Source organism: Callospermophilus lateralis, chromosome 11, assembly GCF_048772815.1.
Source record: "Callospermophilus lateralis isolate mCalLat2 chromosome 11, mCalLat2.hap1, whole genome shotgun sequence".
NCBI classification, from domain to species: domain Eukaryota; kingdom Metazoa; phylum Chordata; class Mammalia; order Rodentia; family Sciuridae; genus Callospermophilus; species Callospermophilus lateralis.
Window position 1 is genome coordinate 114518685 of NC_135315.1, and position 20137 is coordinate 114538821.

Genomic DNA, 20137 nt, shown 5'->3' on the forward strand with positions numbered 1-20137 from the left:
ATGTCCACTGTGCTGTGCTATAGAAGTATACAGTGTCATGTTCTTGACCATCACTTGTTAGAAACACAAGCGCAAACACATTTTTTACCTTCACAATGTACCACATTTTGTGGAAAACACATGCCCAGTTTCTTTAACCATAATAATAATATATGTCATGAAACGCATCTCTGATAAACCCATCTTGACGAAACACACGCACCTGTGACTACCAAGTGTGTTGTCCCATTGGCTTTCCCAAACTGGTTTTCTGCTGTGCAGGTATAGGTTCCTGAGTCAGCCTTTGTCACATTGTCTATTTTGAGTCCTCCATCTTTTAAAAAAGAAAATCTAAAGGAAAAGTACATTTGATCAATAAATGTGTAATAGTAACTTTTTTTTTCAAAAAATAAATAGCAATTTTTTTTCAGAATTTATTATCTTATGCTAATACTGTTAAGGTCTGATAAACTAAGCCATGGCCTTTTAGGAATAAAGAAAATGAAAAGAAAACATGCATAGATACACAGAGTTGAATAAGAAAAAATGCTCTACCAAATTGAACTTTGCATGATGTTTTTATGCAGCACTACTAAACAGCATTACTTAACATTGCACCTAATTTGTAAATGCCTTTATCAAATAAGTGTGAAATGTTTTCCAAAATATATATTGTTGTAGATTACTCATGGGGTAACCTTGTAAGTTTTCAGAAAATAAAAAGCAGACATGTCATCATTTCCTTAAATTTGAAAAAAATATATGGAAACCAAGAAACCTGCTTGTCTTTCATTACGAACTAGGAAAGTCACAGTTGACTTAATAAAAATTCAAGTTTTGTAAAAAATAAAAATTGTGTGGTCACCTATGAGCTATTGTAAAGATTCTGAAAACTTTGATTAATATTACTTTTAAGTTTTTGAGCATCCATTTGAAATACTTAAAGCTTTAGCATCTTACTAATTGATCAAGGAAATATTATAAGTGTCTTATATGCAACAGGCACTCGGGAAGTTGCTGGGTTTTTTTACCTATAGATAAAAAGTCTCCATCTTTGTGGAAATAACAGTCTATTAGAATCGCAGACATTAAGCCACTAAGTAAACGTGAAAATTTCAGAGATTTGAGAAGTATTCTGAAGGAGAGAGAGAGGGTGAAGGAGAATTACTTTATGTGAGCTTCCAAGGTAGGGGGTTTCAGAAGTCCTCTTAGAAGGGGAGTCACTTGCACCAAGAAAGAACAAGATAGGATTAACATCTCTCATCCGTCTGATCCTTGTACCTTTGTTGCCCAAGTTGTCTACTCATGATCATATTCTCTCTCTTTGAATTCCTAAAATCATTATATCTATACTATCTACTGACAACTGAGAAGGGCTTTTATCTTTTGTGATTCATATTCTTAATGCATGAGTGTTGCATTTATGCAAATGGATGGCAAACTTCTTAAAAGCTTTGGAGCCCCAGTGTCAGAATGGTTAATACATGTTTCCACTTTTTGGGCCACCCATAGAAGAGCTAGGTAAGATGACAAGGATATTAGAATAGAATGGAGGATATCAACTCAGGCTTTAAATATTATCTTATTTGTTGCAAGATTTTTAGATGTGTAACATCTTTATAACTACAGAGTCACAAAAAAGTCACTGTGAGTAGAGTTTATGTATCAAATAATATAGGCAGCATTGATTTTGTATGGTTTTTTAATAGCCTGGTGATTTACTTTCATTTGCATCCTCCTACCTTTTCTCAAGTAAAGAGGTCCAGGGAAAATTAGCACCAGTACACAGGAGCTGTTCATGATCCTGGATCCTGAGGAGAGCTATCCATGAATGTTTGCTAGTCATGTGTTATTTTTCTTAACTATATCAAGGTAGGTTAAAAACAAGAGTTTGGGATATTTGGCCTACTAAGAAAATCAAGGAACAAGAATATTGTATTTCAAATTGGGGAAATTTCATTAAAAAATTTTAAAAATTCCAAGAATTTTTCTAGGAATCAATAGAAAAGCACATTGTATTTGATTTCCTTCATGAACTGTGACTATTTGTTTAGTATAAAATAAAAGCCCATTTTTGTCTCAAAAAGGTAATCAAAGAACTTTACAAAAAATATCTTTATATCTTAGTCTCCCAGAGAGCAAAGACTTTTTTAAATTAGTATGCAATAATAACTGAATTCCCTGCAGAGTAGAAAGATGTATGAAAATTTAAGATATGAAAGTATAGATCAGGAATTTTGAGAACCGTGGGGAGTAAACTTAAGTATAAATCATGCCTCTCTCCCTCCACCTGCCCAATCCTTGCTGAGACTTTCCTCTCTAGTACCTCATTGACTGTAGGAAGAAGACTATATCCTCAATCTGAAAACCTAGAAATCACTTACCTAAAGCAAAGATAAAATTCCTAATTACTATTACTATTAAAGAAAAGGCCAACATAGAGGGAGAGGTAAAGGATAAATTGAGAAACTAATTGAGGAAAAGAGAGTGATGGGATATCTGATCGAGAAACTCCTTGGAAGAAAGAGAAACTGTAATCAAGGACACTGCTCCCAGCACATTCTAGTTGCTGATCCCATCAGTAAAATCTGGGGGCCATGACACACAAAGAGAATATCACTTGATCCAAAACACTGCTCTCCAAATGTCACCCATGAAAAGAAAATGAAGATTTTCTGGAGACTTTAACTATGTAAAGAAAGGAAGCTGGCCAATGATATCAGAAGGTTAGGAAGACATTTAAATGGCAGAGGCAAACTCATCTGGTTTGAATGACAGGAAGGGGACAGAACTGGAAACTCGATGAATTAGTAAGCTTTCAAACAAAGACAAAAAAAAATGCCTCCTGTTGACTGATCAGATGTTGAGCTTTCATTTATAGCTTCTGATCTTCATATCACAAAAGTAAGATAGGTAATTCCAGTTATCTCTTCATGTTATGAATTAGTAAATTTCCACTAAAAATAAGAAATTATTTGGAATATTTGGAGAACAAGAAGTCCTTCATCGTATTAACTCAAGTTAAAATTGGGTAAATCTGTCTTCATGGCCATGTTGACATGAGGCACAACTTCACAGGCCAGGACTAACATCTTAGGAATCACTGGAGGACTTGAAAACACACATAATGACTCTCAAAGAATGTAAACTCTGTGTGTATCATAAAAATTGAGCTAATTGGTTATTTTCTTCCTAAATTGGTTCTTCCAGTAAGTTCTAAAAGGCCCACAGGGCATTTTGCACAACATAAAAATAAACAATATTCAGTAAATGGATGAAGTAATTGTTTCTCAACAGAAAACCTTCAATAAGCCAAGCTTCCCTACAGAGATTTGAAGTGAAAATTTTATACCACTTCACTATAAATGAAATTGCTCTCTAAGCTTTCTGGGAACAGGTTTTTCTGCAAACAGAGCTGAAAATATAGATAACAATGAGAGACTCTAGTCTTGGCACAGAAGGTTAAATAAAGATTTCTGAGATTAACATTCAGAAACATGGTATTCCAGTTTGCTTTGAGTAATGGGCAATTTAAATCACTGTGGCATTTTAACTTCTTGATCCGTTTCATAATATACCTTTATGTGTAATTTTTATTGGCCTTTTCTGTTCTAGCAAGAGGTTAATTATTTCCCTTAACTTTATGCAGTCTGCAGATGGTTTGGGATAAGTCAACGTAATTACTCTGAGCTGCTCTAATGATCCATGCTATAATTCAGTGATGGCATTGAATTTATGACTTTTAAAAAACACTGTTTGCTCAGAAAGTATAATGTTGTCTAGGCAACGCTGACCTGTGCTTTAGGATAGCATTTAAGCATCCGTAATAACAGTGTGTTCCAGAACATGGAAAGTGTGGAGTGCTCCATATATAAAGCAGGGTGTTGAAGATACTGCTTTCCCTTTGCCTGTGTTCTGAATATGATGGCAACTTATTCAACTTGGATTTAACAAACACACTGCCACTCCTCCTTTACTCAGGAAGTGCACCTCAGCAGAGATGAGACCGCATAAAGTCGAACTGATTACTGCTGTACAGAAAATTGACAATGCTATTTTGGGTAGTGCCTTCTGAGCATGTATTCTAAGGGCTGTTTGCATACAATTAGTTCCAAGAGAAAAGCACTCACCATGCATATGCTAGATAATGACAGTCAAGGAAAGGAACTATGTATTGATGAAACGGAGACAAAATAAACACCAGAGAAAAAGACAGGGTATCTTCTCACCTACAGCTACTCTCACACCTACAAGTTTGGCAGAAGCACTGTCCCCCCTGCAGTTCAAAGATCACCTGCAGACAGTGTTTAGAAAAATAATACTAGACTTTCATTCTTTATGGTCTTTCATCTTATAAACCCAACAGTGTTTGTTTAGTGATCATTAGTCAGACAATCTACTAGGAAAAGAGAAGCGGAAGGGGAAAGAGTCAACTATTAATGATCATATCTTTGAGGAAGGTAGCAGTGAAATCAGAAGTGGCTCTGTGGTTTTGCCAGACACACATGTTCCATGGAGCAGGCACCTGAAGTCCTAGAGTAGATTGAGATTGGCTTCACTCTGCAGCTGGGGAAACACTGAATTGATACCAACAGACATGCCTTCATATTCATAAGGATGGAACTAACAATAAAAGGTCATTTGCTTCACTTCAATTCAGTCTTTCTAAATGTATATTATCAGGTCAAATATATCTGGAGCTAAATGAATTTATATGAAAGTGACAAAAATTTTCTCTCTAGAGGACTCAAATCAGTAGGGAAAAAAATGACCTTTAAAGAGGATTTCCAGTCTAAATGATTATATTCAACTGTGCACTTAATTCATTCATGAGGCCCAGGCAATAATTCATTTGAAATATTTGCATCTGTAAACAAAAGAATATCCAAAAATATCACAAATACTCAAATATTAAATGATAATACAAACAAATAAAAATCCCAGACAAATAAGATAAATGATGGTTTGATGGCTTATATATTGAAAGAAAACTTCAAAGAGTATAATAATTAAGACTCAGAGGTCCCCACCCTGGGCTCTCTTCTTCTCTGATCCCTGATTCAAATCAATGAAAACCAAAACCATCCACTTTATTGCTTATATTACAGATAAAGTGATGCAAACTGCTTCAGTGAGCAACCATGGGCTCCTGACACCTCCTCTCAGAATGTGGTAGACTGGACGTCATTGGCACTTGTGAAAAACCAGTGGTGCTACCCTTACAGGTAGGCCCAACTGTGTAATAAACAGAACAGCAGGACATGCACCCCCACCCAACTGGCAGATACCAAATAGAGAATTGGGAGGAGACCCATTATGCTAGGATCTTCCACAGAAATTCAGGAGCCAGACAATTCCCTACGAAGAAGTTGGAGAAAGACCCAGATGATACTCTAATGAGTGTCCTCCTCCTTAGAGAGTAGAAACCCTAGAAAGGAAGTCAATTCCAACAATAACACTGAAGTGCAAAAGACTTATGGTATGTGCATAGGAGGAATTTCATCAACTCAAAGGTTATAGAGGATGCTGAATTATTTTTGTGGACCCAAATTGATTTTTTTGGGGGGGAAGCAACACTGATCTTCCTTTGGGAAGTCTTAGTAGGGCTATAAATCATGGAAGCCTGTCTTATCCTAGCTGAGGGAAGTCTGGTGAGTTACTTTACTAGGCACCAGTTACCTGGAGAATTTGTTAAATTAGCAGTTGTTGGGTCTACTGTCAGATTAGGCTGGAGATGACCCAAGGATTTGCTTTTCTAATAATTCCCCAGTGTATCTGGTGGAGTTGAAGTGGGGACCACACTCTGAGAAGCAGTATTCTGCACTATGGTCATTGGACTATCCATCTTCAAACTATGTGTCAAAGTCAGGCTCTGTAACTTGTCTAATCATTCTGTTTAAAATCCTTCAGTCAATTCTTTGAAAGAGTTCATAAATTTCTAAAGGAAGCATGCTACCAAGAATTGGTATTTTGCACACACTGTTTTTTCCATAAACATTTATTTTCTCAACAAAAATAAATGGTACTGAAACAATCTTCTATGTCGGAAGGACAAGGCTTAATTATAAATTAAGGGCAACCAACAAGCACCTATCTTATTGTTCAGTTCTTGCAAGACAGAACAGTTGTGCCCCAATGCTCTAATTCCAAGGTTATCCTCCTTTATAGATATTCATCAATATTCAAGTCATCATTTGAAAATTCATTCAGCATTACTAACCATTCTAGGGTATAAAACTTGTTTTAGCACTTGAAGATTCTTGAGGTCACTCTCTGTAGAACAAATGCACACATGACAAGAGTTCTGATACAAGTGAGGATGGAGAAGATCTTCTACAATTCTCCAGGCATCAGATTGGGACCTTTTGCTGGCAATTCAACTCACCCAATGATTCAGAAGTATGTTTGGAATTTTTGTCTTAGATCCTCCAGTGTTAGCCTTTCTAGAAGTGCCTTACAGAGAGACTTTTTTCCTATGATGACTGTTGCACATTTTTAGAATTTGTTCCTTATAAATCATCTTGCCCAAAAATAGAGTGCTAATGTTGCATAACTCAAATACACAGGTCTAGACTCATACATCTGTCCACCCTATGGAGTTGGTTCCAATCTGTTTTCCCAGAGAAATCTCAAAAATTACAATCTGAACTTTCTGGATCCTCTTCCATGCAGAGAAGCACTAACAGCCTATTCAGTCACAGGTCCTGGGGAGTCACCACAATCTTAGTAAGAGGATAGAAACTTCAATACTAACCTAATTGACTTTTAAGCATTTGACTTTATATCTTCACAGCAGAACTTCCTATGATCTCCAAATTCTTGATGCTGAACATACACTTGAACTTATTAAAAATATGCACATTAAAAAAATCACACAAAAGTAGCTAAAAGAAACATGACTCATATACTCTTCCAGAGGCTTGAGTCTTCCCCCCCCAGCTGCCTTTTCTCTTGCAGCATTAGTGATTGAACCCAGTAGCTTGCATAAGCTAGGCAAATGCTCTGCCACAAAGATATGTCCCCAGTCCCTAGAATGTTTTTTTAAAACTGATAGTTCTCTCTGGACTGGGAGAAGAAAATTAATTGGTTCAATTTTGTTTTAAGGATGTTTTGCCTTTCTTGGTTCTCATGAGTATCCATTAGATTTGGATTCACATGTATGCATTTCTTGGTCTATTGAGAGTTGTATATCTCCTCATCAAATGGTTTTATTGCATTCTATGGATACTGTTTATTAATAAGCAGTATTTTTCTCCATTCATTTGTTGGCACAAAGTTCTGGGTCCAAATTGTGGACCTCCACTAAGGAGTACAACTGGTGGCACATATTCTAAAAATGAACCTCACACATTCATTCTGTAGCACATTTCTAAACCTGTGGTATGAAACATGCTCTGCTATAAGCAATAAATATTCCCTGGTAAGGATTTTTGCTACCCTAATGTAACTCACATTTAAGTCAATTAGAAATCTGGAATATATTTCTCTCCAAATTTTCCTCTCAATGTTTGGTCTGTGTGTACTTTCACAAACGGTCTCAAATGCTTTGGAAAGAGACATGATACAAGTAATAACATAAATAAGAAGACACAGAGTGATTAAAACCAGGGGGAAGTAATAAAGAAATAATAAATATACTGAGGTATAAGAATTTCCAATTATCTAAATTAGAAAAACATAAATTTAAGTCAAACTTGAAAGTACTATGATTTTTCCAACTAAGTCAATTAATAAATACTGTGAAAAATTCAGTGCCTAACCATATCTTCACACTAAAATTAAAGGTATTTATTTGTCTGGCACTTAAATGTAAAAGGTCAGAAAATCAGCTCTTCATTTTTTAGAAACAGAATTTTTTATATATTCTACCTTAATATATAGACTTTTCCCCAGGATTTTAGATTTTAAAAGAGTCATATACTCTCATCTTCCCACAGAAACTGCCCTAGCAATGAAATCTGCATTAGGACAGAATTAGAAAATCCACAAATAAGATCACAAAGTAAAAAACAGGTCACAGAGCAAAATGATTTTTTTTAAAGTTTTGTAGGCAGTGAAAAGTTGACCTAAGTATACTAACTTGATAGAAATTTCATAACAGATGAAAAATCAGAATATGGAAGCATCAGAATATGGAAGGCAGCAATCATCATGTCCACTCTACCTGATAACTTCCTTGTATAAAAATGCTATGGCAATTGTATCTTATACAACCATCTGAGCATCCATCTATCCATCCATCCACCTACCCACCCATCCACTCATCAATTTATCTACCATCCATCTGTCCACCATCTATCCACCCATCCATCCACACACCCAAACTTTCATCCACCCACCCATCTATCCACTCATCTATTCATTCATCATTTATTCACCCATCATCCATCCATCTATCATCCATCTACATATCCATTCACTTCTTCTGTGAAAGGCTTCCAGAAGGGGAGAAAATACTATAACTGAACTGTCCATATTTTAAATAGGAGATCTCAAGGATAGAAATCTATTTTAAAATCAATTTTACATATTTTGCAGGAACAGTTGAACAAATTAAATTAAAAAAAATTATAGATATGTTTAATACATGGCACATTGCTCAAGAGAGGATGAAAACCTTCAACAAGTATTGTTGAGTACTTATAAAGCACTACAAATTTTTGAAAACTATGAGTAAGAAATAGATCCTATTCTTTAGAGACTTCTATTCTAATGGCCAAGGGGATCCATGTAATTCATGCATAATTAAGTGTAATTATTACATATAAAAATTTACATCTAAGGAACATATTCATCCAGTTCTACCTCCCTAATATATCCTCTTCTTCATTTCTACTATCTAACTCTAAATATTCTCCAGTTACCCTGAGTTGTCTCCTAATCAGATTCATTGCTTTTCTCCTTTTTCTATTCAAACCACTCTCCACACTGCAGACAGAGTTATTTTTAATCAGATTATGTTACTCTTGCTTTCACAGCTTAAATGATTTCACATTCCATTTAAAATAAAATCTAACATTTTTGCCAAGTCTTCAACGACATTCATCTGTGGGATTTAATGTTTTTTTACTCCCCGCAATCCCATGACACTTCAGTGTCACTGCCCTTCCTCCTGATTAGTTTTCTATTAAAAAATTACTTCATTAATAAGGCCTTTTTCAAATGCACTATATAATCATTCTTTTCATTTCTTTTATGTCTAAAGAAATGATCTCATTTAGCTTACTTATATTTGGTCTCTTCCTTATGCAAAACCCATGAAGAAGAGGGCATGTCTTTCTAATTCATCCTCTATCCTCAGAGCCCAGAACAATGCAAAGCACATGGTCCGTGTTTCCAACTGCACTTCCCAAACATGGATACCATGATCTCCAACCCATGGAATTTTCTGGTGTGTTAGTCAGCTTTTCATCATTTGACAAATACCTGAGAACAACTTAAAAGGGGGGAAAAGGGGGAAAACGTTTATTTTGGCTCATGATTTTCCAAAGATTTTTGCCTATGGTAGGCAGGCCTCATAGGACAGATCATCATGGCAGTTGGTCACGTTGGAGGAAAGTTGCTTAGCACACTGAAGCCAGGAAGCACAGAGAAAGAGGTGAGAGAAAAGGGACCCGGGACAAGATATAGTTCCCATGGGCATATTCCCAGTGACCTACTTCTTCCAACCGTGCCCCACCTAACTACACTTTCCACCATTTTCCAATAGTGCATGTAGCTATTAATGGATTAAAACATGGATGAAATCAGAATCCTTGTGGTCTAATCACTCAACTCTGAACATCACTGCACTGGGGATAAAGCCTTCCCCATGATTCCTTGGGGGTTACCTCATATCCAAGCCATCTTGCTTTTGCTCCTCTAAGAAGTCCACTAGTAGCTGTGTGCAGCAGCCCACACTTATAATCACAGATACTTGGGAGGCTAAACCTGGAGAATCACAATTTCTAGATCAGCCTCGGCAAATTAATGGGACCCAGTCTCAAAACAGAATTTTTTAAAAATGGGTTACTGGTGATATAACTCAGTGAGGTATGCTTGCCTAGCATGCATGAGACCCTGGGTTAAATCTCCAGTACATAAGAAAGTCCATCAGCAGATAAACACATTAGCCTTACAAAAGAAGAAAATCCATTCATTTGCAACAACATGGATGAATCTGCAGGACCTGCTGAAAGAAATAGTCCTGACACAGAAAGACAAATATCGCATGACATTGCTTACATGTAGAATTTTAAAAAGTCAGACTCATAATAGCAGAGAGCAGGACAGTGTTTGCCAGGGGTTGGAGAGTAAGAAAACTGTGGAGATGTTGGTTGAAGAATATAAAGGCTCAGTTATGTAGTATGAATAAATTCTGAAAGTCTAATGTGCAACATGGTGATTACAGCTAATAACTTTCTGCTGTACACTTGAAATCTTGAAAGAGAGTTGATCTTAACTGCTTTCATATGCATTAAAATGTTACTTATGTGGGGTGATGGATATATTAATTAGCTTGATGGCAGCAGTCATTTCCCACTGTGTGTCAAAACATTACCTTGTATTCTTTAAATATACACAACCTTTACTTGTCAAGCATAACTCAAGAAAGTCCAGGGAAGGAATAAAAAACAGGGAATCCAGCTCCTCTTCCTTTGATCTTTGGAACCAATGGAATGCAGAGAAATGGCACTGGGTCTTGGGAGTTTGGATTGTATTGTTTATCAAAAGGGCATGTGGAATCAGCTTGGTCCCCAGGTATTGGGAGCTGGTAGAAGCAGTAGGATGGGGAGCCTTGGGGGAGGTCTTTTGGTAGATGAGGATGGTCTTCAAAGGGGATAGGAGGACCCAGCTTTCCTCCCCTCTTTGCCTTCCTAACTCTAAGGAGAGTGGTTTTGCTTCAAACATGCTGCCATTATAAAGTGCTGCCTCACCAAAGGCCCTAAACAATGGGTGATGATTGACAGAAACTTCTAAAATTGTGGGACACAATGAATCTTTTCTCTTTATAAGTTGATCTCTCAGGCATTTGCTATAGAACAGGAAATCAACTCAGGGGCCTAGATGATTGGGCTTCCATCTTGCTACTGTGAATCCTCACTTTTCATGCCTGTGGATGCTCAAGGAATTATTCTGACTCCTGAAAGGGCATCCCTTTGGGAGGAAACCCCTAATAGCTGTGTATAGAGACCACAATGAGAGGTCTTGGGACAGCAGGAGGAGAGAGAAAGGTCTCTCTGAGAAGCGTATTCTGGTTTCTCTTGCTCTAGCCCCTACTGAGATAGCCTGAGCATGCACCATCCAGCCAATTGCAGTGTTCCTGGACTCGTGACCCATAGAAACCCTGAGAGATGATAAAATGGCTGTTCTATCACACCATTAAGCCTCGGGGTTATTTGTTATGCAGCAATCATTAGTGGGAACAGTAGATGCTAAATGAATATTTGAGGAGTGAATGAAGGTTGACATGAACAAAGATGTATGTCGGAGAAGCTGGGAACACAGGATGGATAAGGCAAGGGTTGTGCCAGAATTCAAGTGCACTGCATTCTGCAGGAACTGCCAATTCCCTGGTGGGATAACTGATATGACAGACATGAGGGAGTCACAATGGCAAAACAGAAAGAGCCGTTATGGCTGCCCACTGTGCTTCAGGAAGAGTGCTATTGGCAGGTAAGACCAAGCCAGACCTTGAGACATGAGTTGGAGTTTCCTAGGTTGAGAAGAAAATAAACTCAAGCCAGAAGAAATTGTAAGAGCATACGTGAAGAATGTAAAGGGAAGTTTCCTCCTTTGTTCTTTAAGAGTTATTGAAAAGGCAATGGTGTATGCTCTACCACTTCTATACTGATGGTACCAAAGAGTCAGTATGCTTAGTTTAAGGGAAAGCTCCTGTTTCTTCCTATTGCAAACTTTTTAGCAGAAAAATATGCAAAAGTGGTATGCAATGATATTTTGGTTTTATACAATTAATTAAAACATAATATATTTGTTTGTTTTAATTAATTGTATACACACACATATAATTATATATGTAATTTTGAGTGAGAGCAGAAATAAGGAAAATGGATTGGGCTGTGGACAAGTGTACACTGGCTTTAGGGTTTGGGTGAGACATGCAGTATGACTAAAGGAATGTGCATGGGAAGATCCTCCAAAAAAATAAAACATTTGAGTTGGGCATGGATACCAGTTAATTTACCCAGTTCTTGCAACAAACTGGATTCAAGTGTATTCTGACAGGCAAACAAAACATTTGAGTTGGGCATGGATATCAATTAATTTACCCAGTTCCTGCAACAAACTGGATTGAAGTGTATTCTGACAGGCTCATTCAGATTCATTAATCAGCTTTCCCTCACCGAAATTATAACATTGACAAAGTTCCCAACTTTCATAATCCATCAAAAACAAATCTGGAAGCTCAATTTAAGAAACACTTGGTCATCTGCAAAGTTTAGTTGATACACTTTCAGAGACCATTTGTCGCTGATGTCTTTACCATGATATTTATGTGGAATTCATTTACTGAAGAAAGTTTGAATAATATAAAAGAGATTATTGCACCATAAAGAAAGGTACAAGCTTTCCTTTCCATTCAGGTACTCTGAAGGTGTCTGACACTACGAAAAAAAAATCAAGTCAGGTTAAAAATAGTATCAAAGGCATCAGGTACTTATTTTTGAGTACCTATGTAGAAGATAGGGACTTTAAAAACACTATTATTATCTTTCCACTGAGTGGAAGAAATGGGGCAGGGGTAGTACTACCTAATTTGTCCAAAGGAACCCATGTGTTTCTCTGCTTGTCAGATACAACCAATTTCATTTGCCCACCTATTGCCAAGAGCATATACTAAGCAACTGGTACCAACAGGCTTACTAACCCTGTAAGTCAAGGATTTTTACATAAGGAAACCAAAACTCAGGGCCTATGTAACTTGTCTAAAACACACAGGTTGATAGGCAACAGACCCAAGATATGACCCATTTGATATATTGCTCCTTGTACCTGTTAAAGTTAAATAAAGAAACCATTGAAACTTAATATTTAACTTCATGTCACACAGATGATTAACACAAAGTATAATGCATACCAGTTAGGTATGACTGATTCATGTAAATAATGATTCAAATGCACTGAAACTTTAGCTACCCTGCAGTTAATGCAGAAGCTGTGTAGGAACATGCTGGGGTGGTGGATGGGCACAGTGGAGAGAATGTGATTTCACAGAATGCCTTCTGTGAGTCCCAGCCCACTTCCAAACCCTTGGATAGCAATGACTTCACTTGCACATGCTCCTAGTCTTCTCATGGGGAATGGGAGTTATGAGGCTAATGTGCAGCCCCACAAAAAGCATTGGTGACGTGGAGGTGCAGGTTGGGAAGCCAGATCGGGAAGGAGGTTCTTCTCCCCACTCTGAGACTCTTGCACACATTTACCCTGGAATCTCCATTGTCCCTTTAAACTTCCTCCAGCATTCACCTCCTTGGAAGGAGAGGGATGGGTGTCTCTGGGGAAAGATCTCAAGTCAGGCTCTCCAGATTTTGTGATCAGGAGAGATGATCTTGGCCACTGACACAACTGGAATACGGGCATAGATAAGAGGCCTCGCTTCTTAACTAAGCAATGCTTTCTGTGTAGATGCTACTTCCCCTTCTCTTTTGCTGTGCTCCCTTTCATGTCACTTCCTGTGAGCGGTCCCTCCTGGAGAAATGCTTTCCCAGGACCCAGGCCTGAGACAGAATCTCTTCTCTGTGCTTCTTACTGGTGGATAAGCAGCTGCTTCATGGACAAGACAGCAGTGTCCAGTGTCCTCTACCTGTCCTAGTTCATTCATGCTGTCCTGAAGGCAGTACTAACAGTACCATCTTCCCTTTGAAAATGTCCCAATTTGTAGAACAAATTATATGGTCACCTTAATCATAAAATCTATCCATCCTGGTCATTGGCTTAGTTTTCCACATTCCACACCCACTGTAGGCTCCTTGAGGGATCCTGGTATTTCTCATTCATCTATACATTACCAGTGGGGTCGGTCCACAGTCCCCAGCACTGCATAATGATATCACAAACTAGTGGACAGATGGAGGACTCTCCCTCCAAGTAGAGGACAGGAACGTCAATGACTAATCAGCTAATGTACAGTATCTTAAAGCAGCAGCATTGTTCATATGAAAGAAAATCCTCCCCTGTGCTTCAAAGTTCAAGAGTTAGAAATGAACTTGGAGGCAAGCATTCAGGAGTACAGGCTTAACAGGGACCTCAGGCGTAGCCAAGTGAAAAAACTGAAGCTCACTGAGCACCCACATGGGCTGGAGAGATGCCCTCTAGATGGGTACACATGGGTGAAGGGGAAGGGGACAGAGTCAGGCTCTTGGATGAAGAGGCCCTGGAAGTCTCCTGGGAAGGCACCAGCAAATTGAAGAGCAGGGAGGAAAAGGGACTCCATTGTGATTAGAGGAGCCAGGGAGCCAGAAAGAAGAGGAAGGATGGATACAGAAACTATCTGGCCAAGATGGTGGTCGAGGGGTGGTACCAGCTGACTACCTGCTGGAGAGTCACAGATCTCCCAGGCACATCGTCACCAAAGCTTTAAGGTCATGACAGAGATGCCAAGTGGTCCCAGCTCTGTCACAATTATCCTGGTTCCCGGAAAATGTTTAGATTCTCCATTGGTGAATCATTCAAGGTATCTCGGATGAACAAGTGGCCATCTGGGAGAGCATCTCTTGATCTTCTAAACTGCTAGATGGACTTACTCATGGAAGCAGGATGAAATGAATGTAAAATTTCATGCATGTTAAGCATAATTTATATACAATGTTCAAGTCACTCTTTAGGTACAGTTCTGTGAGTTCTTACAAATACAAGCAGTCACGAACATAAATACCATCACAATCAAGGGTTAGAACAGCTTTCTCTCCCTGGAAGCTTCCCCTGCCCCCGACTCTCCCTCCTCACCCACACCCAGCCTCCACCAAGCAGTAATTACTCTTCTCTGTCACGAAATCTGAGCTTTCTCTGGGACCTTCATATAAATGGAATCAACAGCATAAAATACTAACTGCATTTTAAAGCCAGTTCCCAACTAGACACATGCATCAAGAATTGATTAATGCATTTTGAAAATGCTACCTAGATTATGGCTACTCAAATTTTTGGGAAAAAATCTTTCCTACTTCTTTAAAAAGCACATAAATTTCTATAGTATTAAATGCTGCATAGAATATCTAAAACAATTTTAATGTGTTTAATTAGATGTAATGGGCCATTCTTTGACTTTCATATGAACTGAGGCTATTGCAATAAAATATTTACTATTATAAGCAATAACATTGAAATGAAAGCCCTCATTTTTAAAAATAATTGGCTAATGTGTTTTAAGTACCAGTGAATGACAGAGACAAGCTAATCATTCTCTAAAATATGCCAACTGGCTATTTCTTCTCCCAAGCCAGGCCTATTCATATTCCCAAGAGTCATTTTCAATTTTCGTTTCCTTAAAGGAGACAAAATATCCAATTTTAATTTGACTCTTTTTTTTATTTGAAACACATGAATTCAAGTGAATAAGTGAATGGAGTTGCATTAAAACAGCAACACCTGGTGAAATATTATCAGATGTTCAGGAGGCCAGACGTTTTTGTTTATTCAGAAAGATGCTTCCTGCAGGGAAGAAAAAAATGCAGCAATGTAACTCAATAATGGAAGATGCAAACACAAAGGAAAAAAAATCCAAAAATGATCTTTGCTCAATCCTGAATGCTAGAAATTTCAGATTATTTAATAATCAATTACTAACTGAGCTTGCAAAAAAACAGGTCTCTCTAGTTAAAACCTGAGTGTGCAGTGCTTCAGGGGTACAATGCATACTTTAAGCCACTTAGTGACATCTACTTTCCAACACAACCATGCACTGACTGCCATCTCCATGTTTGTGATGCCTGCAGCCCTAACTCCCAAGTTCCACATTCACTAAGCCCCCACCCTGCACAAAGGTGATGATATGGTAGGTGTGTGTATGGATGGATGGAGACTCACACAATTCACTTTTCAACATGCAATTTAAAAATCAACCAATCCCAAATGGAGCTCAGCATATTTAGCCCTACTCCCTCATCTCTGGGGAGGTTCCCTGTCACAATGAATGGGTCCACCACAATGTATGATGCCCAAGTCAGAAATTCAGGATTCACCCCCATGCCTAGCTGTCTCTCAAGTCTAATCAGTGAGTAGGTCCTATAGCATTAAGCTCTTCTCAGACTTCTAAAAACTTCTTTCCAATCCCACCTCCATTGGTTAGCTCTGTCTGTTCTGCTCTCGTGTGCAGGCTGGTGGAGGGCTGCTAACTGGGGTTCCACCTACTCCAATATACCCACTGCTGCCCTGGTCCCCGTTCTCCAACATAAATTTGATTTGATAATCCTGCTGCTACATTTATTTTATTCTGTTGACTTTATCCTGTGCCTGGCCTTTGTGCTTTGCACATGCTATTTCTTTGGCCTGGATAATTCTTCTTCCAAGAACCCCAGGATCTTTCCAGTCTTCTCCAGAATGCTTGTGCAGATCTCCGCCTTGCATATCCAGAACCTTGCAAACTGAATTTTACTGTAACCGTCCTGTGCTACCTGGCTGTACATTGAAAAGCTGCAAACGATGGTGTGGCTTTCTCTGACAGAAAGTAAATACCTAGTGCCTGGTCCATGAAGTAGGTACTCAAAGAATTTCCAAATGAATGCACAGAAACATAATTCCAAGAGCTCAGGACTCACTGTTTGCACTATATGCCCTGGTGTCTACTCAGAACAGCATTTCCAGGACCTGATGGGCAGGAACACTTGTTGCAACAGAACTCACATCCTGTCCATACTTGAGAGCAATAACCCTTGTTTCTCCAAAGCAATTCAGGAATTGCTAAGTAAATGACTCACTGACTTAGATCCAATTTCCATGGCTGATTTGTAATTTCAAAGCTGTTGTTGTGCTGATATAAAAACTTTAAAAACAGGTGGATTATAGTCACTCAGGAGTATTATGTGACTTATATAGCAATTAATTATATATAGTACATATATAATTACATAATTCATAAAAATATGTCAATATATACTATATGTTATGTATTAAATGAATATATATATATATATATATATATATATATATATATATATATATATATATATATATATATATATATAAATCAGTTTCTACAGACACTTTTCCTGTCTTCCAGGACCTGTCATGTGGCAGGGAAGACATGTTAAATAAGTAATTAAAATAAAGGTGTGATGTATTACTGATATGTAGTATGGATATTAAAGTCAGGATTCTGGTCAATGATTATAACATTCAAAGAAATTGAAAGTAGTCTTCCTCGTTTATGTTGATTAAATATTATAGAGAATGCTTCTAAGAGAATAGTGTTTAGTGTTTTAAGCTCATGTAGAATTTTGATCTCATCTCTGCTGATCACTACCTTTTAGGCAAAAAATTCGAACTACTTGTATTGCTTTTCCCACATACAAAAAGAATTATGTTGTCTCTTCCTTATTTTTAGCAAATAGGTATAAAGATGAATTTACATCATATATTTTTTTCATTTTTAGATAATGGTGCTACATAGATGGGATTTTATTCCTTTCCTCAAAACTATTTTTATACTAAAATTGAAAATTATTTTTCTAATTCTACTTTTTAAATGCATGCGGCTATTTTTTTAGCTTTTAAGGTGATATGTGGACATTTCTCATAAAAAAGTAATTCATGTCACTTTATAGAGTATTGCAAAAGTCCTTTCTTGTCAATCTCATGACATGGAACAATTGTGAGGTGGGTTTATGCATATAAAGATGTTTAAGCAGAGTTTATTGATTATAAATAAAATAGCTTAAATTTTTTTTAAAAAAGACATAATTTTAAAGGTTTTTTCTTATTAGTTCATTACAGTTTTACGTAATATTGGGGTTCATTCTGACACAATCATAAAGCATGGGATTAAGTGGCTCTGATTGGACCCCAATGCCTCCCTTTCCCTACCCTCTCCTCCCTCCCCACCCCGTTCCCCTTCCTTTACAATCCTGGTCATTCTTCTATTTACTTGGAGTTTTTTTTTTTTAATTCGTGCCTTATGGTTAGAAACAAAGGCAGCACTCACTGTGGTATGTTCACTGTGTACCCAGGTTTGATCAGATTCCTTCTGTAGTTCTCCCCCTCTCCCTGTCCTTCCTTCCTTTCCTTCAATCCTTACCTCTGTTCCACTATCTCTCATCTATTTTCAAGGAACTTCCCCCACTGAAAAAAGGACATATTCAAACTTTGTTTTTTTTAATCTGACTTAGGCTTTGAATGATACTATAGATAGTAGAATGTTTACTTATTCAAAATGCATTTTTCTCTCAATAGCCACTCAGTTATATGGCTTCCCACTGATTATATATCTCTTATTCATTGAAGAATCCAAGTTTGCCTATCAAAATAATTAACTAATGAGAAAAAAAATCAAATGAATTTCAAATCTTATTATAAATAACTCAAACATTTTACCAAAAATTTTATCTTCCTTTCTATTCTCAAATGCATCCACGAATTCACATGCCCCCCAATGAATTCACTTGTCCCCTGAAAGAGACTAGAAACAGCCTTTATAAGTTGGAGCAGCCCAACGCTGAATCACCACAGCAAATCTAGCATTTGATGAGCTCCCCTGATTTGGCTGGAGCCTCAGTCCAAGTCAAGAGGGAAAGACAGGGGACTTCCAAGTCAAAGGAAGGCTGCAGCCCACTCTGCTTGCCCCTGAACTTGGAGAAGAGTCAGATCTGCACGTTGTTCTATAATTGCTTCTAGCAGTCTTCTCCCTGAGCATCGAGGCCCTGGCTCGTCAATACTTTTGCTGTCTAAGAGACAGAAACGAATTCAAACCATAGTTCTGGGAAGGACTGCAGCTCTTTGGACCGTCTCCTTAAACACATTTCTTACTCCTCACTTTACCTTCCTATCTGAAAAATCTCCTTATTATGTGCAGCAGAGATGCTAGACATACAGAATGCTAAGTGGAGGGACAGTCGGCCCAAAGGGGTAGAGAACTATCTGTCTTTAGCAGGGACTCTGCTGCAGTGGCAAGCACATCTCCTGGAAAATGTACTCCTAGTTCTTCATTGGGCCATTTCCTTCCAAGGGGGGAAAAAAAGCCCAAACTTCCCAGCTTCTCTTGCTATTCAGTATAGCAGGGAATTAATTTACTAATTGATGATCAATAAGGCACAAGGGAAAATGCTATATGGGATTTCAGAGAAGTCTCTTATAATGGAGAAAGTATACCTATTTCTATCATCCTCCTTGTGTTTGCCTGGGATGTCAGTGCGAGGTTGGAGCTCAGGCAGTCTTCTTGGTTCATGAGGTGAGGATGGTGGCAGAGCATGAGTGCTGGTGCATGTGTGTGTACGTGAGTCGAGGCAGACCTGATGTCTACCTTCAGAGAGACCAAGGAACCACTGAACTCCTAAACAACACTCAAGAAACTCCTTTTTCAGCCAGTGTTACTTTCAACACTTTATTTGTAGCATAACCTCATCCTTAATGATCAATGTTTCTACCAATGTCATTATGCTAAAGGTTTATATTATACAACTAGGTGAGGCTCAGAATTATTGTCTATATTTAACAGATGAAAAAAACTAAGGATTGTACATGTCCAAGTAAGAAATTCCAGTTTAGACTCTGGAACTTACAACATCCCTGTACATTGTGGGAGTGAATCTCTCCTTTATGCCTTTAGCTAAATCTCTTAATCTTTTTAAAATCCCCTTTTAAAATTAAGATTAGAACCTCTGCCTACTCTGTATACTACTGTGAGGACAAGTGGCTTTATTGTTGTGTAACCCACAGAGTCCCGGGGAAATAATCGCTCTCTAATTCATGTATGCAATCAAACTACTAAAATGTCCCCACAACATAGTTAGCAATTGTTCAGAAGACTTAGCTTCTAGCACAGTCCAAAGGAACTGGTTTATACTGTCCTATTGAAACAAGTTTACAAAATCAAACTCCAAATCACTAATTAGCTTCCTGTTCCAGCAATCTCTTCTGTGTGGCACACACTGGGCTGGACTGGGTCTACCCACTTGGGTCCCAGTTTTGCCTGGTCCCCCTGTGCTTGCCTTTTAGGACGCTGTTT

At 37.9% G+C, this 20137-nt stretch overlaps 1 pseudogene; it reads right to left on the minus strand.

Moving 5' to 3' along the window:
* Positions 1-20137, minus strand: part of LOC143637787 (contactin-3-like) — a 119130-nt pseudogene that overhangs the window by 58116 nt on the left and 40877 nt on the right.